We start from the raw sequence: 8,723 nt of genomic DNA, 5'->3' as shown, positions 1-8,723 counted from the left end.
CTTAGTCTATGTCAGTTAAGGACTCGTTTCCATTAATTATGACTCTTCGTTGCACCAGAATGTGATTATATGGCACCAGTAGTGAGTTTAGGACCTTTCCCATACCTCCTTCCATCTTCTTCCCCAAACAACAACAACAACAACAACAACAGCTACAACTACAACTACAACAACAATTACAACAACAACGACGCTGCGCGGGGGGAGTGTGCGTCCTCCCACCAGCTCGGTTAGCCGCCATGACCATGCGCTCCACGGGGTTACCACGAAGGGGCTGGCTGTCAGCTCCTCGTCAAGGGCGGAGCCTGGTAAACCCCCCGCACGCACCCAATGAGAAGCAACGTGCCGATTCCACGAGGCGGAGCTAACGAGCCGAGGGCGTGTCACTCCCCGCCGGATATACGAAGCGACTCACCGGATGTGACGTCAGATGCGCCCCCAGCTTGAGACGACAAGACGCCACCTCGAGCGCTGTGAAACCTCCTGCATCTACTGGACCGTACAGTACCCTGTCCCTGAGCCCAGGTGCACCTGGAGCCATCGATCCTGCCTTTCCTAGCCATCAATCCCCGTGTGAGTCAGCCTTTTGTCCCGTTTATCTGTCGTCTGTTGGGAATAATATAAGAGTGTGTCTAAGTGCTTATCTTACTATGCTGTCCCTCTTGTAGTTGTAATCTAACCTTCCGAACGAATATAATCTCCTCCGGAGGTCTTGAGAACCGTATCCCTGGTGTCGCGTCATTTTAATCCCAGCCGTGTGTCTTTTCCTTCATTGATCTAGCGTAGCGCGATTAGTCAACGTTCGGGTATAATCGGGTAACTTGTGCAGACGTGGTCATACCAAAACCGCTCGGTAAACTAACATCCACCACCGCGTCTGTAACAATTGGTGTCGAGGAGTGGAATTCGAAACCGGGACTAAATTTATTAGGCCCAAATTTGTAACAATTAGAATCGATTCGGAGCGCGTTTCCCGCGCGAAATTATAACGGCGAAATTTGATTTTGTTATACGGAAATAAAAACCCGAATTTTGAAAGTCGCGCTATGGCGGATCAAGACAGCTGGGGTCCGGTAGGGGAGAGTGAGGCAGGGTCGGTCCAGGACCAAATTGAGGGACGGGAGGAGAGCGAAGCAGTGAGGGCGGCAGGGTCGCAAAATAGCGTTGTCATGCACGAGGTGGCCACGGCGTCCACGCCCGCGACCGTAGTGGCGCCACCAGTGGATTTGAACTTGTTTTTCATACAAATGAAGGCCCTTATGGCCCAGAATAGGGAGGAAATGAGGGCTCAGAGTGAGCAAATGAGGGCTCAGAGTGAGCGATTGGAGGGCCAATTGGGGGTAATGGGAAACCAAATGGGGGTAATGGGAAACGAAATGGGGGTAATGGGAAACGAAATGGGGGTAATGAGGGACGAAGCGAGGGGTACCAGTGAGGGATTAGACAATAATTTTAAGGGATTAGACAATAATTTTAAGGGATTAGACATGAAATTTGGGAAATTAGACGATAGATTAGGGGAAATACAGGAGGGGTTAACGGGGGTAGAAAACAGAATGGCCGCTCAAGAGAATCAAATGGAAGGGATGAAAAATGGGTTAGAGGGGTTAGAAAACACCATGGAAGGCAAATTGAGGGACATGAGGGACCAAGCGGAAAGGGAAGTTAACCAAATGGGGCAGCAGATAGAGGGGGTCAGAATGGGGGTAGAAGCCAAACTGGATGCTCACAGGGAGGAAATGGAGCAGATGAGGGTGGCATCTGGGCAGGAGATGCAAGTGATGGGAGCGGAGATCAGAAGAGGAGTGAGTGAGGAGGTCGGAGGAGTGCGCGAGGAGGTGAGGCACTGTAAGGAGCACATGGAGAAGGAGGTGAGAAAGGGGACTGTAAAGTTACAAGGGGGCATAGAGGACCTGACGCAGGAGGTGGAGCAGCTGACGGTGGGACAAACGGAGTTAGTGGAGCAGGTTCAAAGGAACACTGCGGTATTAGGAGGTTTAAAAGCGACACAAAACGACATAAAAAACGACTTGATAGCGACAAAGAGGGAATGTCAGATGGTACGTGAGGGACTGACAACGAGGTTGGACGAGGTGATAGAGGTAATGGAGACGAAGGACCGGCAGGTGAGGACGCACCTGGAAACGGTCAAGGTAGCCTTAGAGGATGAGCTTGAGGAGACGTACCGGGGAATGAAAGAGGTGAAGCAGAAACTAGAAGAAGTGGAAGAAGGGATGAGCGAAATTAAGAAGCGACGGAGAGGGGATAAGAAAGAAATAAAAGAGGAGATAAAAGAATTGGTCCAAAGTCTGTGTTCGGATCGTAATGATGTGCTCATTAACCGGATGAGGGATTCGCAGGTGATGGAGGAGAAGCGAAGAGGAAGAGGACCCGGTGTAAGTGGTGACCAATATGGTCGTGCGTATGATGCGCCAGGGGATTTAAGAAGCTTGGGGGTCGAGATGGACCCGGGTGTTCGTGAGAGGCCGTTGGTGAAGTGTGCGACAGGTCTGGTGTGCGAAAGAGGAGGTGTGCGAGAAAGTCCGACTCTGGGGTGTACGAGGAAAAAGTGCGTGCCAAGGAGTGAGGGTGCTGGCGAGAGTGAGTCGGTCGTAGCGCGTGTGCGAGGGAGCACATGGAAGCGTGGTGTGGTGAGTGTTACAGAGGGTGTGACGGAAGAGTGTACGCGAGGAAGGTGTGTGACGGACAGGTGCATGGGGAAAGAGTGTGCTGTCAAGAGTAAGGGTGAGTGCGTGGTCAAGAGTGGAGGTGAGAGTATTGAGAGTGACAAGGAGAGTGAGTTGGTTGTGACAGGTGAGCGAGGATGTACACCTGGGATGGAAGGATGCACACCTGGAATGGTAGAGCGTGAGTGGGAATGCACGCTGGAGTTGGTGGTGAGGCACGTGGTTGGGTGTGCGAATGAGAGCACACCTGTGATTGTCACAGAGGAGGTGACTGAGGAGGGGGCGCGAAGAGGTGTTTTGGTGAGGTGTGCGACCAACGAATGTGTGCCAAAGTGTTCGGTGGTCAGGTGTGTGACCAAGGCTGTGAGTGGAATGGGTGTACCGAGGTGTGTAAGGAAAGGTACGAGGAGCATGGAAACGGCTGGATGTGTGAGCAAGGAACGGGCTGCGGGGTGTAAGCGTCCAGGTGAAGCATCGACGTTAGACGGGGTAGAGTTTAGAACGACTTATAGCCGAATCGGGCCCTCGGTGCGTGCTGGGCCTCGCTTTGAACGGCCGCGTCCGTGCTCCACTAGGCGGAGCGGGCAGCCCGATAGAAAGGGTCGTCATGGCGACCACTTTTTAGTGAGGCATTCCGGCAGGTCGAGATCGGGACATTGGATGGCTCAGCGCCGAGGGGGTGCGTGGGATCTCGGCCCGGGTAAGCCCCCGTCTCTGCACCGAGTGCCGGACGCATCCAGCCGCTGGCACAGAACAACCCGCATTCATGGCTTGGCTTTACAAAGCCGAGCTTTAGAAGTGAATTGGCGCACCGAGAGACAGTAGTGAGTAGACTGGGTGATGAGGTTAGTGTTTTGGCCCCGAAATTAGAAAAACAAAATTTGATGATTGGCAAGGGATTGGCAGTAGTGATTGGCAGATGATGGGTAGTGATTGGCAAATTTTTGATTTGTTGAAATTTGATGTGCAAAATTGGTAGTGAGAGACCCCCGATGTGGTGGGATGGCATCCCTGCCACCCTTCCCATGGGGGGGGGCAAAGGAGCAATAGATTATGGGGTGTATGGCAGTGAAAACTAGCCCGGGTGGGTTAGGTTATATTGTAGGGATCTAGAAGAGATTGACATTAGGTAACGTTAAGGTTAGTTAGTGACTGATACCTGTAGTGGGGACGCAGGTAGATTAGTGTGGATGATAATGACGTGGGAGCGCAATAGTTTAAAGGGACGACTGGGAAGCGCAAGTTTCAGAAGGGAGTAGTTAGCTGAGATGATGCCGTGTGTGTGAGAATTGAACAGGTGTGATTGCACAGGTGTGCAACTGGACAGGTGTGTGGAGCAGTGTGTGAGTAGTGAGTGTTGTAGATCAGCGCGAATGCGCTTGTGGAGAGAAGGGTGCAGGTGGCACCAGGTGTGAGAGCACAGGTGTGCAAGTACAGGTGTGTGGAGAGAGTTGGAGTAAGTGGTACGGAGTGGTGTGCATGGTGCGAAGGTGTGGATGGGGGAAGAGTGGACCCTTTTCACGAGTACCCGGGGCGGGTAGTGTAAGTGTTAGGTAGAGGGTACAGGTAAATTGTGGTTGGATATTGGCATCTGTGGTGCGGTTGCAGAATGGTGTTGTGGATGGGTGCATTAGTGTTGTGGAAATGGCTGGGCGTGTAGCCTGTTAGTGTGTGTAGTTGGTTGGGCACTCCACCACTGTGAGGATGTCGGCCAGGTGAGGCCGCAGGTGGGCTCTGGGAGCCGGTAGTTGTGAGTGGGTGCCTGAGGATCCCGGGTGTGGATCGGGCAGCCCCGTGCCAGAGAGGGCACCGAGTGGGGAGAGTGCCAGAGGGCCTTCCCCAGGTAGTTAGGTTAGGGTAAGGAGCAGGTAAGCTCGGAGGCAACTGCAGTGGTGGAGGTGTGCAGGTGGGTAGACCCGCTGGGAGAGGTACACGCCACAGCCCAGAAATTGTGCGAGGGCACCGGGAGATGAATCGGGGGAGTGAGACCCCAAATTGAAAAGCACCACAGTTTGGCCAATGGGAATTGGTTTTTAGAACCCATAGTGTAAGAGGGCCAATGGTTTGGCCGGAGAAAGACCCCGGGTAGTGTAAAGTTGTTAAAGTCATTTAGGAAATAGTTAGGATTGATGAACCTGTCGCACCATACGCAGCCACTTGCCTGTGGTGATGATGATGACTCCACACCTGTGTTTTCTTTGTTTGTGTTGCAGAAATGAGAATTGCTGTGTGGATTTGTGAGACGCATCACGACGTGGATGAGACATTGGGGTGATTCCATCTCTCCCTCCTCAGGAGGGACTGATGATGAATTGGTGATGGCAAATTATGATGTTGAGTTGAAAATGGCAAATTTGATTGGTTAGGAGGGAGAGAAGACGAATTTGGTATATGGGAGGAACGGGGAAGACAGTAGGGATGTTTGTTGATTTGTAAAGTAGATGTTTATGGGTAGTGTTGTGTTTTGTGGATACAGTAAGGGGTAAGGGAGGGGCCATGTAGGTTACCTGGTGGGGGGGGGGGGGGGGGGGGAGCGTACGGTAGGAACGTACCTGTCTCACCTGGTTCCCATGTGCCCCCAGTGTGCATTACCTTGCATTGCGTGCACTTTTGCGCCCTTACCACCTTACTCACTTGTCTGCTTCTTTTGTCTCCCACCTCCGAGGATCTGGCTTTGGGGTAGAGAGAGAGGAGAGAGCGGTGCTGGCTACGCAGTTGTGGGCCTGCACTTTCGCTGCTTGCTGCTTGGATCGATACACCATATGGACCGCAATGTTTGTGGCCACCCACAATGGACCGCAGCTCTTTTGCGGCCAAGCACCACCCGTGGAAGGACCTATGGGTCAACGTGGCACCTATGCCAAACAGGTGAACCACTAATAGTTGGCCCCCTGACGGCCGCAATAAGGAAATGGACGCGGTTGGCGCCTTTCTTTATTTTTTTGAAGGAAGTAAGAAGGCCAAGTGCACCACACGAAGGCAAGACCAGCGGCAGAACATCGGCCGGCTGCGACACCACACCGTGATTTATAGACACTTTATTGGTGCACCGGATGGTGCTCACTGTGTGATGGGGTGGTGCTTGATGCTTGGAAGGGGTGCTCTGCACATTATTAAAGGCCGTAGGCCACAGAGCACTCGTGGGTTGGTGTATCGATGCTAGCATGCGTGCTCTCTCTATGCATAACATCTGCATGTGTTCCTCCAAAAACAGGTCCTGGATCGTAGTGTAAATATCAGCGTAGTCTTGTGTAAATAATGCTCCCTACCGGCTGTATGTTTAGTTTGAGGATTCTTTCCGGATTCGGTTATCCTGTGGGTGTGTTTCTGTGAGGAGAAGGGTGCAACGTCGCAGGGGGACATATTTACTCATTTGTGAATATCTGTAAAACTGTCGCACTCAGGGTAGAGTTAATAGTAGAGGGAACTACATTGCGTGCCACACTAAAGTAGGTAAAAATTTATCGGGTCGGGACGCCCCGAGGGTAGAGAAGGGTGCAATGTTGCGAATATGGAATTTGGCCTCCATATCCGCTTGTAAATATTCCCCTATTTCCCCAATACTCCCCAACTATCCCCAATCCCCCATTCCCTAGTCCCATTGTCTGTAAACAACAATCAGTAGAGCCGACCTTCCCCTTTTTCCCCCATTAAATGTCGTGCCCAGGTCCACCGCATCACACGTAGACAACTTTCGGACATCTTGCTAGTTATTCTTAGTCTATGTCAGTTAAGGACTCGTTTCCATTAATTATGACTTCGTTGCACCAGAATGTGATTATATGGCACCAGTAGTGAGTTTAGGACCTTTCCCATACCTCCTTCCATCTTCTTCCCCAAACAACAACAACAACAACAGCTACAACTACAACAACAATTACAACAACAACGACGCTGCGCGGGGGGAGTGTGCGTCCTCCCACCAGCTCGGTTAGCCGCCATGACCATGCGCTCCACGGGGTTACCACGAAGGGGCTGGCTGTCAGCTCCTCGTCAAGGGCGGAGCCTGGTAAACCCCCCGCACGCACCCAATGAGAAGCAACGTGCCGATTCCACGAGGCGGAGCTAACGAGCCGAGGGCGTGTCACTCCCCGCCGGATATACGAAGCGACTCACCGGATGTGACGTCAGATGCGCCCCCAGCTTGAGACGACAAGACGCCACCTCGAGCGCTGTGAAACCTCCTGCATCTACTGGACCGTACAGTACCCTGTCCCTGAGCCCAGGTGCACCTGGAGCCATCGATCCTGCCTTTCCTAGCCATCAATCCCCGTGTGAGTCAGCCTTTTGTCCCGTTTATCTGTCGTCTGTTGGGAATAATATAAGAGTGTGTCTAAGTGCTTATCTTACTATGCTGTCCCTCTTGTAGTTGTAATCTAACCTTCCGAACGAATATAATCTCCTCCGGAGGTCTTGAGAACCGTATCCCTGGTGTCGCGTCATTTTAATCCCAGCCGTGTGTCTTTTCCTTCATTGATCTAGCGTAGCGCGATTAGTCAACGTTCGGGTATAATCGGGTAACTTGTGCAGACGTGGTCATACCAAAACCGCTCGGTAAACTAACATCCACCACCGCGTCTGTAACAATATATATTATACTAGATGTTTGCATCTGTTGGTAAAAGGAGATGTGTGTGTGTGTGTGTGTGTGTGTGTGTGTGTGTGTGTGTGTGTGTGTGCGTGTGTGTGTGTGTGTGTGTGTGTGTGTGTGTGCGCGTTATCCACTGCCTCTGCTAGCTTGTATCAACTGGAAATGGTACGAGCGTGGCACATCTCATCCAGGAATATTTGTCGTAAGAACGTTTTTTTTTGTTTTTTTTCGGTGAGTCTATTTGCATTATGAACACAGCAATTGTGGTTCACCATTTTTAAATTGCCACTCTTTCGTCTAAATGCTGAAAATTATTTTTGAAAGACGATTTGAATTATATTTCATGTTACAACGGTCCATTAAAGTGCCCAGAGAGCAGAACTGTCACTGACAAGGCACACACAGCGCATGCGCAAAAGGCCTCGTTTAGCATTCATCCGTCGTTTCTGAAGTCATGCATCAGCGAGTGGCTAACACATGTGTTTACTTAGGCCAGCAGCTTAAATGCGCAGTCCTAAAATATTGTACGTGTATTGTTCATGTCGAGCCTATTTCATATCACTCACAAAGGTGGTCATTTCATGGGAATGATGGAGGTGTGGCCCTTCGAAGCTCCTACCACATTACGGAGCAATTGATGCCGATTATTATGATTTCTTTGCGTTTTTCTCAGCCCCATGAGAATCTCTCAAAGAGCTAAATGTACCATACTAGATCTGGGCGTTGTGGAACTATTATCTTTTTATTTTTATTTTTGTGCACCAAGTCGAGGCTCGTGTAAGAGCTAACACATGAAACATATAATAAAGGGAGCAGGAGACAATAGGTGGAGACAGAAGGAAGCACAACAACAGTAGAGAACAGGGACATCGGGAGATCTGCGGAAAGGAGAGGGCTGGGGTGGGGTACACGAGATAAACAAGATGGACACTACAGGGGCTTTCAGGAAATAAAAAGGAATTTGAAGGAGGTGGAATTGGGGTAGATGAACGGGGCTATAAAAGATCAAGGTTTTGGATGGGGGAAGATAAGAGATGGTGGTGAACAGCTGTTTTAAAGACCTGGAGGGAGGAGTGGGATTGAAGAGAGTGAGGGAGTTTGTTCCAGAGGAGGGAGAAAAGGGGAATGAAGGAGTGAAGGTGAGCAGAGAGTCTTGATTTTGGCAGTTTGACCATAAGAGGGTTGCAGGCAGATCTTGTGCGACCTGCAGGAATATTTAGGGGACAGGGCACAGAGAGAGCTGGGGGGGGCAAGGTCAGAGAGGAGTCGGTAGAAGACAAAGACCACCAACCTGCCTGCGGTGAGTGAGTGAAAGGCCCTCGGAGTTAGATTCATCGCAGGAGATTTCAATGATTCTGAAAGCTTTGGTTTCAACCATGTGAAGCTGAGCCAGGTGTGAGGCAGGAGCACCAGCCCAGAGGGGAGAGCAGTATTCCATTGAGCTG

Source organism: Myxine glutinosa, chromosome 7 (assembly GCF_964187855.1).
Source record: "Myxine glutinosa chromosome 7, kmMyxGlut1.1, whole genome shotgun sequence".
Classification (NCBI taxonomy): Eukaryota; Metazoa; Chordata; class Myxini; order Myxiniformes; family Myxinidae; genus Myxine; species Myxine glutinosa.
The sequence above is the reverse complement of the archived record's forward strand: the minus strand, read 5'-3'. Positions refer to the sequence as shown.